At 40.8% G+C, this 19062-nt stretch overlaps 2 pseudogenes; one reads left to right on the forward strand and one right to left on the reverse strand.

Annotated features, from left to right (window-relative positions):
• Window positions 1-4451: 4451 nt before the first annotated feature.
• On the reverse strand, window positions 4452-9331 carry LOC147630373 (uncharacterized; annotated as a pseudogene).
• Window positions 9332-9421: 90 nt separating this feature from the next.
• On the forward strand, window positions 9422-16331 carry LOC147630374 (uncharacterized; annotated as a pseudogene).
• Window positions 16332-19062: the final 2731 nt, after the last annotated feature.

Below are 19062 nucleotides of genomic sequence, written 5' to 3' on the forward strand. Positions count from 1 at the left end.
GAAGGAAGACTGTTTAAGCTGGATGCTGGAATTCCTGAGCTAAAATCAGCCATGTTCTCAAAGAGCAGGAATGTGGTACAGGATATTGATATGTGGCACAAGAGGATTGGCCATGTAAATATACAGAGATTAAAGAACATGCAAACAAGAGGCATTGTCAATGGTTTGCCTAGGTTCAAATATGATGGACATATGCATGTTTGTGAAGCCTGTCAGTTTGGGAAGCAGGCAAGATTGAGATTTCCTAGAGAAGGAAATATGAGTAACAGGCCACTTGAGATCGTGCACAGTGATGTATGGGGTCCTGCACAAAACCCATCTATCAAAGGCAGTCTATACTATGTTACATTCATTGATGACTTTAGCAGGATGACATGGATATACTTTCTCAGGGAGAAGAGTGAAGTATTGGAAAAATTCATGGATTTCAAAGCTTTTGCAGAAAAGCAGTATGGCTGTTGGATTAAATGTCTGAGGACAGATGGAGGTGGTGAATACACCTCAAAGGCCTTTGAGCATTTCTTGAGGAAGCATGGGATAAGGAGACAATTGACATGCAGGTATACACCTCAGCAGAATGGTGTGGCTGAGAGAAAGAATAGAGTTATATGTGAAGTGGCAAGGGCAATGCTTAATGAAAAGAGCATGCCAGATTACTATTGGGCAGAAGCATGTGCTACTGCAGTATACATATTGAACAAAACACCTACAGCAGCCATTCATGGAAGCACGCCAGAGATGCGGCTCACAGGTTACAGGCCAGACATTGGACATCTTAAAGTTTTTGGATGCATAGCTTATGTTCATGTGCCTGATGAAAGAAGAAGGAAGTTGGATCCTAAGGCAGAGAAATGTGTATTTGTGGGATATGCACAGGATCGAAAAGCCTACAAGTGTTATAATCCACAAACTAGACAAGTGGTCATTTCACGTGATGTGGTATTTGATGAGCTTGCTAGTTGGTATAAGGCAAAAGATGAAGGTGTTATTGAGTCACTGGAAGCAGATGTGCCTGTGAACTTGCCATCACAAGCAAGTTCTAGTTCAACTACTATGTCTGGGCCAGCAGAAGCTGAGAGCAGCAGTGTACGTCCATGGTCAGGACGTTTGAGGCATGAGAGTGTAAGCACTGGGAGTAGTGCTATGGATAAAGGCAAAAAGAAAGTCGAAGGAATTGGAATCACAGGATATGAGTCATCCAGTTCTGAAAGTTTGGATGAGGATCTTGGCATACCTGTTTTACGCACACCTGGTGCTAGACAGGACAGATATGTGCCACCACATGCTAGAGTCACAGGTGTACAGAGTGACCCGCATGCATTGCGGAGATCCAGAGAGTTAGATATCCTGTTGACAGGTTGACATACAGAGATTTTGCTATGCACTATGCATACATGACATCTATGGTGAAGCATGTGGAACCTACATGCTATACAGAGGCTGTTGGAGAGCATGTATGGGAAAAAGCAATGGATGCAGAGATGGACGCATTGGTCCATAATGATACATGGGACTTGGTTGCACTACCAAAGGATAAGAATGTTATTGGATGTAAATGGGTTTACAAAGTGAAGTGCAAATCTGATGGTTCTATTGAAAGACATAAGGCAAGATTGGTAGCAAAGGGTTATGCACAGACCCATGGATTGGATTATGATGAGACGTTTAGCCCAGTGGCTAAGATGGGCACAGTGAGAGCAGTCATTGCTATGGCTGCAGCTAATGGCTGGGAAATGCATCAGATGGATGTTAAGAATGCATTTCTGAATGGAGATCTACAAGAGGAAGTATACATGGCACAGCCAGAAGGGTATGTACACCCTAGATATCCCACTCACGTATGCAGGTTGAAAAAGGCATTGTATGGTCTGAAGCAAGCACCACGTGCTTGGAGTGATAAGATGAGCAGATATCTTATCTCACTTGGTTTTCAGACTTCTACAGCAGATTCTTCAATCTATGTGAAGAAGACACAGCATGGGATTGTTTTACTAGTCATCTATGTGGATGACTTGATTATTACAGGTGATCATAGTGCAGATGTGATGCATGTCAAGAAAGCTTTGAGTGGGCAATTTGACATGAAAGATCTTGGTGAGTTGAGATACTTCCTTGGCATTGAAGTGGTGAAAGATCATGCAGGTACTTGGTTAGTACAGCGCCAATATGCCTTGGATATGTTGGCAAAGTATGGCATGACAGGGTGTAAGCCTATGAGTACACCATTGGAGCAAAATGTGAAGTTGCGGGCTGATTATGGCGAGGAATTGGATGATCCTTCCATGTACAGGAAGATGGTTGGTAGTCTCATATATATGACTATCACACGCCCGGATTTGAGTTATGCCGTGGGGCTAGTCAGCCAGTTTATGCAAAGCCCCAGGAAACCACATTTGGATGCAGTGAGACGCATCATGAGATATGTGAAAACCACAGCACATTATGGTTTATTCTATGAGAGTGGTAAAAGCTTGGACATACATGGCTACACAGATGCTGATTGGGCAGGTAGCGCATATGACAGGAGGTCTACTAGTGGATATGCTTTTACACTTGGCAGTGCTGTGGTGAGTTGGAGTAGCAAAAAGCAACCTACAGTTGCTTTATCCAGTACAGAGGCTGAGTACAGAGGTGCAGCCATTGCTACTTGTGAGGCTATATGGTTAAAGAGTCTCTTGGCAAATTTATGTGAGCCTCTTGATGGCAAAGTTGTCATACATTGTGACAACATGAGCAGTATGCAGTTGGCAAAGAATCCAGTATTTCATGCGAGGACCAAACACATAGAGGTCCATTATCACTTTGTCAGAGAAAAGGTGCTGGATGGTACAGTTGATCTTCACTATGTGAAGACTGATGAGCAGGTGGCTGATATCTTCACGAAGCCACTTAGCAGGGAAGTTTGAGTACTTCCGGACTATGTTGGGAGTACATGGGATGAGCTTGAGGGGGAGTGTTGAGAGTCTTGATATCCCAAGCTCATCTACATCTTCATTGGCAGTACATCATGAGCTTGAGAGGGGCTGTTGAGATATTCAAGCTCGATGTCAGTGTGAGCCAGCTATGCTATGTGCTGGCAGATTAGGTAGGAACATGTGTGAGACATAAATGACCGCGTGTCCAGCTGGTCATAGTGTGTGGACATTAGCTAGGGTTAGTAGAGTGTGGACACAACTCATTGTGTGTTGTGTGGATTATGGATTAGTGCATTATGCTTTGTGTGAGAGTGGACATGGCTTCCCTCTATGGTTAGGGTTTGGAATATACATTAGGGTTTGCTCCTGTGTGTGTGTCTCCTCCTCCTCTACCGTTCTTTCAACAACTCTTCGAGCTCTCAAGCCCAAGCTTCCATAGCATTCTAGCTTAGGTATCTATGTTCTTTTGCTAATGCAATGAAGAACTCCTCTCCTTCGTCATTCTCTTATATTCTATAGTGAGTCTTTACTTAAGTGTGTGTGTGTGTGTGTGCATGCGCGCATGCGCATTTGTGTGGCATTCTATGCATGCTTGAGTGCATTGAGAAGGAGGTGAAATCTCCCATTGTGTGTGTGCATTCCTCATTCTAATGTGTGCAATGTGTGATTTAGGTGCTTGAATGAGTAAGTAATGTGCTTACATTGTGGATTTGAGTTCATGGATTGAGTAGCTAGATTGCATTTGTGGGATTGAGAAGAGGACTCCTTGGCTATTGATGCATGCTTTGTGAGTTGGGATTGAGATCAAGGAATGATTGAGCTCGAGGAAACACTACTTGTGTGTAGCATAAGTTGACTCCCATGAGCATTTGTGGTTGCCTCCAAATTTGAGAGCCTCTCAGATTGACAATCTATTGGGTAAATGTGTGTGCAAAGGACCACTAGCCTATGACATACCGAGCAAAAGGTTTTGAAATCTTTATAAGAAGGCTCATACATTATAAGTGGAACTACATTCTGCATCAATTAGATTAAGTTTTAAGGTTATTATAATTTGCATCATAAAACGTGTTGTACCTTTATTTTCCTTTTTTGCATTCTTCTCTCTGATTTCATCCCAAAGAGTTTTCATCCAATCTTCCTCCGTTTCCTCCAAAAAACTATTTGGTATGAACGTTACGTTTTGTCTCATAGGCTCAGCACCTTCGGGCACTTTTTCTTTTGTCTCAACTGTTCACTTGTTTGCTCGTCTTCTTCTTCTTCTGGCTCTTTGTGATTCTCTTGTTTTGTTTTCTTCCCCAGAGACAAGATTCCCTGAACCACTAGGCACTTGTCCCATTTTCGGTTTCATTTGTGTGTGGCCCTCTATTGACCCCTGTTTATCGATTTGTTTCATCTTTTGAAAGATTTCTAACTGTTTCATTTCAAGAACTGGATTTGGGTAAGCTCTGAATCTCTCCTCATTGGTCTGGTTAGGTCTCAGTCTCGCTTCATACACATCAAGCATAGCTTTTAACGGCTCTAGCATTTTTTCTGCTAAGATCGACCCTCCCTCAGGTTGTCCCTTATTTTCTGAGGATATCCCTTTTTCTTTGACCTCAACGTCACAGCTTTAGCTTTTTCCTCTCGACTTCTTCTTGCAGTAGCTCTTCTTTGTCTGCGTGCTTTCCATGAGTTTCGTGAAGTCTTTTCGGACTTGCTCTCCTCGCTTGTCTGCAATTCAGCATTCCTTTGAGCCTGAGCTCTTGTGACTACATTCATTGGTGTAATTTCATCACTTTCGTTTCCACTGGTTGATGGTAAGACTTCCACTATACTTAGCATAGACTTTCCTTTCTTGTTTTGATTCAACGGACAAGAGGAAACTAAGCGCTTGATTCCACAATCAAGACAATAACGCGCAAGAGCTCGTACAGAGAAGAAGAGGCAGTAGTAGGCCTAGGTTGACATGGGTACGGACAATCCTTTATCAAATGGTCTCCCAAACAATTGTAACAAGGTCCTAATGGTGCATTAGGAGCTCGTTTCAGATCCATTGGCATTGGTGATCTTGTCTGACCCGCTATGAACATCAACGTGTTATAATCCATACTAAACTATCCTTCTTGATGACTTATCATTGGTATTGGTGTTGGTGTTGGCATTGACATCGACGTTGAACTGAGCATCCTCCACCAATCTAGACTTCCATATTCTTGAGTCATCGACTGTTCTTCCACATATGGCAGTACAGGTACAATAGCTCTTTCATAGTTATCATCTTCTTCATGACCTATGATCTACACAGGTGTAGTCTTAGGTAATGGAGGTTGTCTATCCAACATAGGTACTGGTCAATCGCCTTCCATCCCTACGTTGGCTGTATTCCCCATCATGGTAATTAACCCATGGAGCTGCATCAAAAGCAATCGGATGGTCCCCAATCTTTACAACCCATCGGTTTATCAGATCTCTATAAAGCGGTGATACACCAGGAATGCCATGGAAAAGTCTTGCATGTCAGTGGAGTGAGTTTCTGAAGCCATACTAGATTGTAGAGCAAACCATTCGGTTCATCGGATCTCTATAAAGCGGTGATACACCAGCCTTACGTTGAATGCCATGGAAAAGTCTTGCATGTCGGCGAAGTGAGTTTCTGAAGCCATACTAGATTGTAGAGCAAATCCAACACTAATCCTGCCCTTTAGTAAGTTTTGTTTGTTGTGTTTTTGTGTTTTTTGTGGGTTGGTGGTGGTGGTGGGAGATAGCACGAGCAAGAGGCATCTCTTCATCTTGCAACCACATGCGGGAAACCTTGCAAAACAAGTAGGTCAATTTAGTTACAATTTTTTTTTTGTTATTTTAGTGTTTGATTAGTGTTTAGTTTAGTTTTCTGGTTAGGCATTTAGTGTTTAATTTGATAATCTGTTTTGTTGCATAATGTAGGATTTTATGCTCCCCTAGGTGAAATTTGCTGTGGGCATCACTTTGTCACTTTATTCTATCAACAGCATCATCCGTTTTCCCATTGTCAAGAGTGTGCACGACTAGTATTAGGGGAAGCTTCACACATTTGTTGGCTATGCCACACTTACTTTGGACGATATGGCACGGGCTTAATGAAACAAATTGTGGGAATTACACCCCAACACCATAACCTTCTTGCTGTGAGAGTACCAGAGCAAGGACCAAATCAACGTAGATTACCTGAGGAGGTTCAAGCACAACAATGGAGAGATACTTGCATAAATGACTTGCGACCACCTATCTTGCAAGCCCTTCTTCCCCCAGCCTCAACATGTCAATTTTGGATCACTATGAGCACCTATATTGAGCAATTCCAAAATTGGCATTGTCTGTTTAACCTTCCCATAGAACCAATGCCTTATTTTAGTGAATGAAGCACTTCTTCCATTACCATCTACACCACAGGAAGGTTTTTGTACAGGTTTAACTATGGAACCAGAGATTGTTTATGATAACCACCTAGGAATGGATGTGAATGAAAATGAAATTCCATTCTCAGAATAGATACACACACTTTGAATAAGAGCAGAAGCTAAGGTGATTTTTTCCTTTTGGGTTTTTTTCCCTTGGCTAAATCTGGTGATTTTGGCACCACCCACTTTTTTGGTTTTTTGTTTGTTTTTCTTTTCCAATTTTAGTAATTTATAGCTCCAATGAGATAGAGTTCGGTGGCATTTTCAACGTTCCTCTTTCACTACTTTCCCAACGGTCTAGACATTCGACAGGAAGGGGGGAGTGCAGGCAATTGTCCATGTGTGCAAGAAGATGAATTCTCGCTATGATCGCAAGGGCAAAAAGTTACATCTTCGAGCTTCCAAATACAGGTGCATTCAATTCTTTCTCTTTTTTGTTGAGTGTGATTTTCATTGTTCTATTTTGCTGCATGATCACACCTCAGATGCTGGTTTTAGTTTTATTGTGTGTCAAAAAAAATAGGGTTCTAGTACTAGTTGTTTTGTCTACATAGTGGAAATCTTTTGAGGTGAAGGCTTTGCATTAAATATGTTGATGGAGTATGCCAAGAGCTTAGGATTTGTGTATATCTAAGTTATTACTATCTGCATTCCTCTTTCTAATGTTAAGGAGTGTGCTAGGATTCATTTGTTCCATTACATTTCCATTTAGTTGAACACAAACAAACCTAAAACACAAAAACTTAGACAAGATTATTGGTATGTGGTGTCTATTGCCTTGCGATGTTTTTGGTAGGATTTGTGATGCTTAGATACCATGGAGCCATAGCCTTGAAGTCCCTGGAATGGACCCACTATAAAAAAAAAAGGCACATGTGACTAATAGAGTTATCTCGCCATGACTTGTGTTGGTAGGACCCTTGGTTACGAGGGGCCGATGCTTTCACTTTCATGGGATGTACATTCTGGTTACATTTTATAAACAAGGATATCTCGCTATGACTTGTGTTGGTAGGATCCTTGTTGGTTACGAGGGGCCGATGCTTTCACTTTCATGGGATTTATATTCTGGTTACATATGCACTCAAAACAACACAACAACACTCTAAAATGACCAAAACTAAAGGGTTGTCATGGAACATGATTCTTATCATCATCTTCTTTTCTTAAAAGGTAGAATGCAACTTAGTGACTCACGCACCATTCACAAGATCATGAGACTTTGGTTATAACCTTAAACATTATAAGTACAAAGAATTTTCTGAGAAAGGTCTTTAATTGTGTTTCATTTGTGACTAGGATTATTGCTCCATTCTTTTTGCACATTATTAAAATTCAAACCAGCCTTGCACTTGTATGTTCACCTTGCTTGCAGTCATTGTCGTTATGTCGTGGGAGTTTTTTCTTCTTGGCATTTTTCTTCACTATCATCTCTTGTTTTGTAGACTTGACATTGCCGCGCTTGAGGACATGCGCAGACTAGGAAGGGGGGAGTGTTTGCAGCGCATAATCTTATGATGATGTATTGGGCTCACAGGACATTTATGTTGTATCATGCATAAATTTTTATGGGCTCATGTGAGTTCCAATTTGTATTAATAGGGCACTTAGGGTTTTTAGCCGTATTAAGGTTGGGCGTCCAAATGTGAAAGGGCACCTTCAAATGGCTATAAAAAGACATTCTAGGTTAGAGATGGGACCTTTTTACCTCATTTGTGAAAGAGAGCTGTAGAGAACTCGTTCATAGTTCTTGTAAGCTTTCTTTCCTCCTCTCCCAAATGCCTTACTCTACTCTTATTCTATAAACCATTCTCTAATCCTAAGAGATATATTAATCTCCACTTTTCACTTGCTAATCGAGCATCATTAACTCTCAATCATGCTAAGCTCTCTTGTGTTTTTATTAATCTAATGTGTTTGCATTTTTATGTTATGGGTTGATTGTGTAATCACATTTTGATTAATGTGTGCTTGAGCTTGAGTTATGCATGAGATTAATTAATTCATTTAGAGTTAATTAACTTATGATTGAGTTTTGGATGCGAATCCGTTTGCTCTTAGTTTGTGTGTGTGATTAGGAAGGGTCAAGAGAGAAAGAGTATTGAGTGGGTGGGATTGAGAGAGATTAATTGGTAAGGTGTGTATTAAGTTGATCTCCCATTTGGGATAGCTTCCGTATGCGCTAACCGGGTTAATTGACAATCCGATGGATGGCTATGTGTAGCTACTATGCTATGCTATGATGCTCCAACATCTATGCAACAAGAAGGCATTGAAAAGGTTACTATTTGCAATGCGGTAATCATGCTTTTGTTGTATGCAGATGATGTAGTGCTTCTAACACATACTTTAGAGGATGCACAAAAGCTTATGGTTGTCCTTGAAAACTTTTGCCTGTATAGTGGGCTAATTGTGAATGAATCCTCCAAAACAAAGGTTATGCTTATGAAAATTAACCATAAGGAGAATCCATGCATTGTGTACAACAATGAGACACTAGAAGTGGTTGAGAGCTTCAAGTATCTTGGCCTTGAGGTTTTGGCCAATCACAAGTGGCATGAATATGCTATGCATCGTTTGGAAGTTGGAAAAAGAGCATACTATGCATTTGAGAATAGGTGTAATGTGGGAGATATCAAATGCTGGGTTCTCAAGAAGTATCTTTTTTGATACATTGGTGACACTGGTCCTTCTTTATGGTGTTGAAGTGTGGGGTGGGAGCATCTCAAAGTCTACTCGAAAAGAGTTTGAAAATGTCCAAAAGCGTTTTCTTACAAACTTTCTCCAAGTCAAGGCACAAACACCATATATGCTTTTACTTCTCGAGTCAGGATCTCTTCCAATTGAGGTTGTGGGCATGGAGTGGGTTGTGGAGTACATGATAAAGATACGTAAAAGACCGTCGCATCGACTTCCTAAAATTGCATGGGAAGAAAGCAAAAAAATTCAAAAGACACATAAAAGCAAGTTCTTGAGCACAGGATGGATGCAAGACATAAAGAAGTGGTTTGGGAGATGGGATGCATTACACTTACTACATGACACCTCAAAAGATTCCCAAGTAAACGAAGCTTTTCTACAACGACGATGTATTACAGCTTGGGAGCAATTTGGTGGGTCACACTTTATACATTACACCACCCATATTTTCCCAAACTACAAAACCATGTTCTTTGCTAAAAGAGGAAACCACACTCACCCTTGTATGCTTGAGCCTATCCCATTGTCGGCGGTAATATGAACTATTGCAGCCATTCGGCTTAGCTCTAACTCCCTTCGATGTGAGACGAGGCGTTGGGGCAATGTAGAAGAGTCCCATTGACTACGTACATTATGCTCATTGTTGCAAGTTGGAGAGTCTGAGTACCATACACTACTAGAGTGCTCAGCTTTGCTCACATCTAAACTAGCTTCCCTTAAATTTTCAGCCCTAAGCTAGACCTACATACTTTTCTCTCCCATCCACAATGTGGGCTCTCCATTGCGACACTCATCACACAACCATCCTTGAGCATCGAGAGTTACTTATCAGCCCCACACATAATACGTGATATGTATCTTTGGTCCCATAGGTCATATTTGACCTCTAAGGATGATAATAAATCTCTCTCTCTCTCTCTCTCTCTATATATATATATATATATATATTAGCATCATGTGTGCATGTGTGTGTAGGAGAGAGAGAGAGAGGGGTGGGAGAGAGAGAGGGAGATCTTTCCTTGTGCTCAACACAAGTAATGTGTTTGAGTGAGTGTGTTTTTTTCTCTTTTCTTTGTGCATGTGTCTTTGTTGTGTGCCATTGGAGGCTAGAAGAAGGCCACCACTACCAATGTAAGAGAGAGAGCTTGCCTTGAGAGAGAGAGTGTAAGATCCCTGTCCCCACTGCGCAATGTGGATTCGGGGTGCTAGCAGCGGAAGTAGCACATCTTGCACGGGGCAGGGTCCCACACTCGGGGCCTCGCCCACGGATATCTGGACAGGTGACTAATTTCTCGATTCTTCCAAACCGAATTCGAAAAAACTTCTCTTACCCGGAAAGCACAGCAGGCGATTCCTCCAGGATAAATTTTTACTCTAACATAGACAAGGTCATTACTAACTAAACTGATCTGATCGAGCCTGAAGCCACTTGGTCAGCAGACCAAGGAAGAAACATGCACTTGGATCATATAGATTAATGCTTTTTTCCCCGTCGAGAGGCACAGCCGTTGATTCTTATCCATAGAACAATTTCCAATAGGGATTTACTTCATCTATCGCAATAACGGAAAGGAGTCTCATTTTACGGATCCATCAGTCCACCCCATCCAATCCCATGGGTTAGCCAACCGCCCAACCACTGTAGTGATGGGATCCAATTTAGAATTTGGTTAGGTTTTATCACGGGTACCAGGGAAAAGAGTTCCCAGGCCCCCTAGCTGGATATTCATGCAAATTTAACACCAGTCATGCCACTTACACACCCAATATGAAATTACCTTTTTCATAGATTCAACCATCTTTAAAACAATCATTTAATGAAACCATAGTATCACTTATCACAATCCTCCAAAATATCCGGTTGAATCTTAATTTCCAATCATTCCTTGATCGGACTATCTACGGCATCATTGGCAACCAGAACGCTCACCACCTGTCCACTCAGGGGCCTTTTCAATAGTTCCTAGCTCATAGTACCCGGCAATATAATCACTTATAAAAATCAAGATGGAATCTCCGTTGAAGATCAGCAAGATCAACCAACAGATCCATATAAAAGAGCCATGGACTCATCCGTTGAGGACCAGCAAGGTCAGTCAACCATGCCCGGTTCCAGAAAACAAATCCACATCCGCATCTATATTCATACATCCACATCCATACATCCACATCCATATCTACATTCATACATCCACATCCACATCTACATTCATACATCCACATCCACATCCACATCCATATCTACATTCATACATCCACATCCATATCTACATTCATACATCCACATCCACATTCATACATCCATTTTCACATCCACACTTCCCATACACATCTTATCACATCCTATCACTTCCCATACGCATCTTATCACATCCTATCACATCTCATACACATCTTATCACATCCTATCACTTCTCATACGCATCTTAGTGACATCCTATCACTTTCCATACACATCTTATCACATCCTATCACTTCCCATACGCATCTTATTAGGCATAAAGATAACTTTAGTAGGAATAACACTTTTATAATAATTCTTTTACGCATTTTACTATGCATAAATTCCATTAATACTTTTGAAATAAGAATAAATCTTTTATACATCTTTCTATGCACAAATTTCCATCTTAATGAAATTAACACTTTTAAAATAAAAAAAAATCTTTTATGCATCTATCTATGCATAAAATCAAAATTGATAAGAATAACTCTTTTGAATTAAAAATAAAATTCTTTATGCATCTTTCTATGCATAGAATCAAAATTGATAAAAATATCTCTTTTGAACTAAAAATAAATTCTTTATGCATCTTTCTATGCATAAAATCCAATTTAGTAGGAATTACACTTTTAGAATAAAAGAATTTCTCTTATGCATCTAATTTATGCATAAAATCCATTTGTGATGAAAATCACACTTTTAATAAAATTTTTTTTTATGCATATGTTTATGCATACAAATCATTTATGATGAAAATCACTCTTTTAATATAAAAGAATTTCTTTTATGCATCTAATTTATGCATAAAATCAATTATGATAAAAATCACACTTTTATAATAAAATATTTCTAGTATACATTTTTCTATGCCTAGAATGAAAATAACCCTTCAAGAATACTCATACGATGGGGATTACTCTTTTTAACATAAAATTTAATTACTAGAAATCCTCTTTTTCCTAATTCATCAATTATGCATAACATAAAAATCGATTTCTCCATGATTACAATGAAATTCTTTCAATTAATCTAGGATGATAATTCCTAGAATATGGTAGGAAGTCCTCTTTTCATGCTTTGAATGAAATTATTTTATGTGTAATTTTTACAGAAATTTTACCATAGCTCCGCTACTATGACTGATAAATCTCAATTATTTTAAAGGATAAAGATTAACATTAAGGGAATGATTAGAATGATCCCTAGTTGGATCATTAACCCATAATGGATTGAATTATCAATTTTCATGAAAGTCATAAACTAAAAGCATAAAAAAAAGCCATTAATTTGGCCTCAAGCATAGATTAATCTTGGATTAAGGAAAAGCTTTATGTGAGAAGCTTCATTTGGATTGAGAATAGGTCATGAGAATGACCATTCTTTGATTGAGAGAGAGAAAGTACATAAAAACTATTAAAATTAAGCATAAATAGAAATTTATGTAATTTTATACTACCATTCATCAATTAACTTCAATAGCATTGAAAAACCATTCCAATTAAGCTTCTCAAGCTTGAGAGGGGTTGAGAAGAGAGAAACATTGAGAAATTATAGAAAAGATCAAAATTCACTATTTACCTTACAAATTACTTGATTCTTTGTTCACGATAGAGGCCCCCAACCAATCAATTGGTTTGGTATGCTGATGGAGCCACCAATGGAGATTGAAGAAAGAGGGAAGCTCCAATTTCTTCAATTTGGAGAGAATTTTAGAGAATAGTAAAAATTATCATTATTTTACCATAATTCTGGTATAGTAAAATTCTCCTATTTTTTTACAAAGACTCAGGTTCTATTTATAGGAGAGGGAGGCTCTAACCAAGACCAACTAATTTCTAGAATTTTGTAGATTTCAGTTTGGTTGAATTTGGACCAGATTTAGACCTAGTTTGGTTCCTTTTTGATTCGGTTTGATCCAGGAGAGAGGAGAGATAAAAATATCACACTATTTTTGAGTTTAAAACTCATTCAATCATGTGAAGTAGGCGCCTCCTTGAAGGGACTCCCCTTCCTTACACATGTGTCAAAATGGAATCATTATACCCAAAATATCTCATTTTTTTTGTAATACTCGTTTCCTCTCTGAGATTCTCAGCTACATCTATGATAGCGGTGACATTGGCTGCAATTGCAACATTGACATTGATACCAATGACATTGCAACATTGACATTGATATCAATGACATTGCATTTGTCGACGTGTGTTTGGTAGAGCAGGTGCATCCTTGCACAGTCATTGGCAACAGTTGAGAGCTGGTTTTGCTCTATGTATGCATGATTATGGTGAGCTTTGCTTGGTTGTGAGAAGTCGCAGGTGTTGTAGATCAGGTGGCATGTTTGTTGCTGTGACAGGCTGGTCAGCGTTGCTCTTTGCAAGGCATTGAGCAGGATTACTCTCTCAGTGGTTTGCCAGTGGTTCGCATACGGATTCTCTTGTTGGAAGGTAGGGTGCTCTCATGTGTTTGTTGACAGGTTTAGTCAGCGGGCTCAGTGCAGGTTTTGGCATTGAGTGGTTGTTCTCTCTGGTTACAGGTTTTCTCTACATGCTTCAACTCATGTATGTGATTACAGTACACATTGCTTGTTTGTGAGCACTTACAGGTCTCATTTGTGTGCATATTCTCTACGTGAGTAGATTTCAGTCTTCGCAGGTCTTTTGTTTGCGTTCCGGATTGGCAGACATTTTGAGCTACGTTGCTCACATGTATGTGAGCAACGTTGCTCACATATGGATATATACACATGAGCTTGAGTTACGCTCAGAGACTGGTACTGCGTGAGCTTGGTTTAGCTCAATGTTTGGACACAGATTCGCAGGCAGAGATTGTGGATTTTGATGTGTACTGGATGCTCATGGTTTTGAGCTTACATGCAGTTGCTTGGTTATTGGGTTTATAGCCATTTTACTGTCGGAACTCTGGCACAAGAGTTTTATGCACATTGTTTGATGCGATCCAGGTTGCGATTGTGATATCACTCAGGGTTTACGTGTGGTGTTCTCTGCAGGTGGGAGATTAGTGCGTGTTTGCATCAATACCACACATTGTGAGCTGGCCGATTAGCTCACGGGTGAGTGTGGCGATTCGCTCACAGGATTACAGGATTTCATAGTGATTGTCTCACAGATTCGCATCTCGGTTTTGCCATATTTGTAGACAATTGGCAGGTGCTTTTGGACAGCGATTTGGCCTTCTAGTTTGCTACGTTGTGCTCATGGTGGCAGAGACAGGTGATCGATCAGATTGTGTCCTCTCACAGATGCACATGTTTGATGGGTTAGACTTTGGGGCATGGCGAGAGTGTATGCTTGTTACATTGACACAGCGAGGGTTGCATGGACCATTGAGTGGTGATGCAGGTAGACCTTCTAGTATGTCTGACGATCGGTGGTGGCAGGAGCTAGATGAGCTGGCATTATCTACGATCTGCTTGCACCTTGTGGAGTCTATTTTTGCTCTTGTTATGCATGAGACTTCTACGAGAGCATTGTGGCAGAGATTGCATGAGATGTATGATGGATCTAAGTCATCCAGGACTCGTATGAGACAGAGGCATTCACGTGTACGTTGACAGGTTACATGTTGGCATTGTGGTCATTCACAGGGCACATTCGACGGCGTTGTTTTCATCGTATGCAATAGCGCAGGAGATATGGTTGTCTTAGAGATGCAGTTAGCTCAGTTGATTTGACAGTTGAGGGAGCAGATGCAGTGTCTAAGTACACAAGTGACGGTGATGTCACATTTGCTTTGAGTTATGCACTGGATGTTGTTATGCATGCAGATTGTGCACTTCCTTCGCAGTGGTTGCTGGATGTGGATGCTATGTTTCATGTCACGTCATGTCGTGATGGTTTTGTAGCTATTCTAGTGGAATGCTTGGCAGTGTCCACTTGTCTGATGGTTCAATGCATGACATAGTTGGTGCAGGAGACATGAGACTATCAGGAGACATAGTTGGTGCAGGAGACATGAGACTATCATTGCCGAGTGGTGCATCATATTTGCTGCGACATGTGCGATATGTACCAGACTTGAGAGTGAGTTTGATCTCGATTGGTCAACTTAGAGATTGTGGATGCCAGATTTCTCTTCGAGAGCGAGCTTTTACGATGCATTTGGGTTCCCTGGTCATTTGCGAGAGGTGCATGCCAGGGTTGGCATGCTTTACCCTATGCACGTGGATCAGGTACGAGATGGCATAGTCTTCGTTTTTATGCAGCCAAGTAGAGAGCGAGAGAGCAGGAGAGTCTCTTTTGCGCATGGTCTGTAGGATGCTTTGCATGTAGAGCAAAGCGATGAGCTCATTGTGCGTATAGCTGAGGCACGACTTGAGCAGTCATAGGTAGTTGTGACAAATTTAGACGCTTTGCTAGTCACAGAGCAGTAAGTCAGTTGTGCATGATACTTCTATGCGAGATAGACAGGTAGAGCGGTCTTGCTCTAGTGAGACACGACATGATGTGGTTGTGCACAGGAGTCTATGCATGGAGTGTTAGAGCGGCTTAGCTCTAGTGAGTCACAGTAGATTCAGACATCATTTTTGCAGTGGATGGTTGCAAAGGATGCTGAGGAGTCAGCTATTATGCAGTCATTCCTTACTATGCTTGATAATGAGTATGGAGATTTTGTTATGGAGGATTCGTCTTTGACTAGACACCTAGAGCAGCAGGCTTGCTCTAAGGTTGCACAACAGGTTGATGCGTCTTTTGTGGACACTCAGGAGATGCATGGGTTGACATGCCTAGTTAGCTAGAGATGCCTATTGCCAGGGACATTCATGTTGATGCATGTTCAGTATGGCTAGCAGGTTTAGCTAGTGTTGCGTCAGCATTTGTTGGTGGTCTCATGTACGAAATGTTGATCTCGAGAGACCAGATATAGCAACTTGCTGTGGGAGCATTTGCTGTCAATCTTTCGATGACTGATGCTGGCATAGCGCATGGGGGAGTTATGCAGGTATTGCATACATACTTGCAGGACGTGTGTGGTATGTCTGGTGGTGTATGGACTTACACGGGAGCAGGAAAGCCAAATGCACACGATCATAGACCATCTGTGGGTATTGGATGAGTGCGATTCTCACTCATCAGTCTTGTACATTAGTCATTAGACTAGGTGCTCTTATTCAGAGGCACATTCACCTTTGAGTGGGAGGTTGTTGGGGAGGCGCATTGCCTCTCCTGACCGCCCATGCTTTGGGCAGGCACCCACTGATTGTACTCTATATATACTTATAGTTTGTATAGGGGGTTGCCACTTTGAGGTATCCCCACCCACATTCTGTGTGTTCTTCTTCTCCTTCATCTCCTCTCTCGCAAAGCACAGCATCCGCGTGCACCCCGAGGTCCTTTAGTTTGGGGAGAGCAAGAACCAAGCTTATATATGCATAGGGGATGAAGAGAGCTTTCACTAAAGCCCTCCTTTGCATGAATTGGTGCCCCATGCATGAAGATGCAGCCACTTTTCCCAATCAATTTGGGAAAAGTGAGCTTTTTCCACTTTTAGCCCCAAAAAGGTGGGATGCTCCACACAAGTAGGGTTCTGCCCTACTTTTTGTAGGTGCCTCATCTTGGGGTTCCTTGGGGCACAAGTCAAGCCCCAACCCCATTTTCTTGGCTCTAATTTGGCCCCTCCAACCCATCCGCCCATGGTTCTAGCCTTCGTTCTCGCCCCGACAGTCATAATTTATCCATTTCGAGGTCATATTTAACCCGTTTTGACTTCTGAAAAGCATGACGAAGTCTTGGTTAAATTTCCTAGGCTCTTTTGCAACTTGCATTTATCACTAGGCACTTCACATTGCCCGCATGCACTTGTTTGCAGCCTTATCATAAGCTTTTCTAGTGTTTCTCTCTCTAGAGTGATCAATTCTAGAGAGAGAAAGTCATTTAAAAGCTAAGATATTCATCAAAATTAAATTTTGATGTGATGACAAAATAAATACAAGACTATAATGATTGGGTCTTTTATGGTGGCAAAGTTATTTGGGTGCATAATGGAGATAAATTTGAGTGGATGGGCTGAAGAGAATAGTAAGCATGCAAAAGGACAAGCAGGTTTTTGTTAACATCATAGCACCATTGATCATCTTGTCACTCTTTGTGTTCTCATGGAGGAAAGCGGGTTGAAAGGTAAGCCTTTTATATATGATGCCACATAACAATTTGTGGAGAAGGATGGAAGAACTCCAAGTAACAAGTAAGTTTATGCTTGCAGATTCTTGCATCTATCAGAAGGTGATATGTCAATTACACATAGGAGGAGGAATTTCAAAATTTTTTGCTAGCACTATTGCCACCATTTCTCTTTGGGCTATGCATTGATCAATTGGAAGAAGTGATACTTGAGTCTATGCAACAAGAAGGCATTGAAAAGGTTACTATTTGCAATGCAATAATCATGCTTTTGCAGTATGCGGATGATGTAGTGCTTCTAGTACATACTTTAGAGGATGCACAAAAGCTTATGGTTGTCCTTTTGAGAACTTTTGCTTACATAGTGGATTGATTGTGAATGAATCCAAAACAAAGGTTATGCTTGTGAAAACTAACCATAAGGAGAATCCATTCATTGTGTACAACAATGAGACACTAGAAGTGGTTGAGAGCTTCAAGTATCTTGGCCTTGAGGTTCCGGCCAATCACAAGTGGCATGAATGTGCTATGCATCATTTGGAAGCTGAAAAGAGAGCATACTATGCATTTGAGAACATGTGCAGTGTGGGTGATGTCAAATGTTGGGTTCTCAAGAAGTACCTTTTGGATACATTGGTGACACTAGTTCTTCTTTATGGTGTTGAAGTGTGGGGGTGGGAGCATCTCAAAGTCTACTTGGAAAAAGTTTGAAAATGTCCCAAAGCTCTTTCTTACAAACTTTCTCCAAGTCAAGGTACAAACACCGTATATGCTTGTACTTCTTGAGTCAAGATCTCTTCCAATTGAGGTTATGGGCATGGAGAGGGTTGTGGAGTACATGATAAAAATACGTAAAAGACCCTCACATCGGCTTCCTAAAACTACATGGAAAGCAAGCAAAGAAATTCAAAAGACACATAAAAGCAAGATCTTGAGCACAAGATGGATGAAAGACATAAAGAAGTGGTTTAAGAGATGGGATGCATTACACTTGCTGCATGACGCCTCAAAAGATTTCCAAGTGAACGAAGCTTTTCTACTACAACAATGTATTATAGCTTGGGAGCAATCTGATGGGTCATGCTTCATCCCATTACAATACCCATATTTCCCCAAACTATAAAAGCATGTTCTTTGCTGCTCTGAAAGAGGAAACCGTACTCACACTTATATGCTTGAGCCTATCCCATTGTTATTTCCAATAGCATCTTCAAAGCATGTGGGTTCTACGTCCTCCACAATCTTCACCATGTATGCACAATGGCGAGCCACATAACTATCATACGTCAATTATTGCACTAGATTCCTTACTCTCTCAGATCTGCGTGGTCCCAAATCACTACCAAGTGTCCTATTACTACCTACTTGCATTCTTCTTGCACCCAGAGTCCTAATGGTGGGTATGCCAAAATCCTCATCAAGTCTCTACTTAAAACCACTCGAATCTCCATCATTATGGCCTACACTTAAATTTGGAAACTTTGGGGCATCATCAACCTTTTCATTTCCTTTCCTTAATACATTTGATGAGTTAACAGGACTCACTCTTTCAAGCAACCTGCCACTCCATGGATCCACACAATGATTTCTACTAGGTGACCCTTGCAGTCCACTCAAAACTTGTGACTGCACACGTGTATTTTCTGCAACAGCCACATTGTCCTTTA

This window comes from Cibotium barometz, chromosome 16 (assembly GCF_041138505.1).
Source record: "Cibotium barometz isolate CiBa-2024 chromosome 16, ASM4113850v1, whole genome shotgun sequence".
NCBI lineage: Eukaryota > Viridiplantae > Streptophyta > Polypodiopsida > Cyatheales > Cibotiaceae > Cibotium > Cibotium barometz.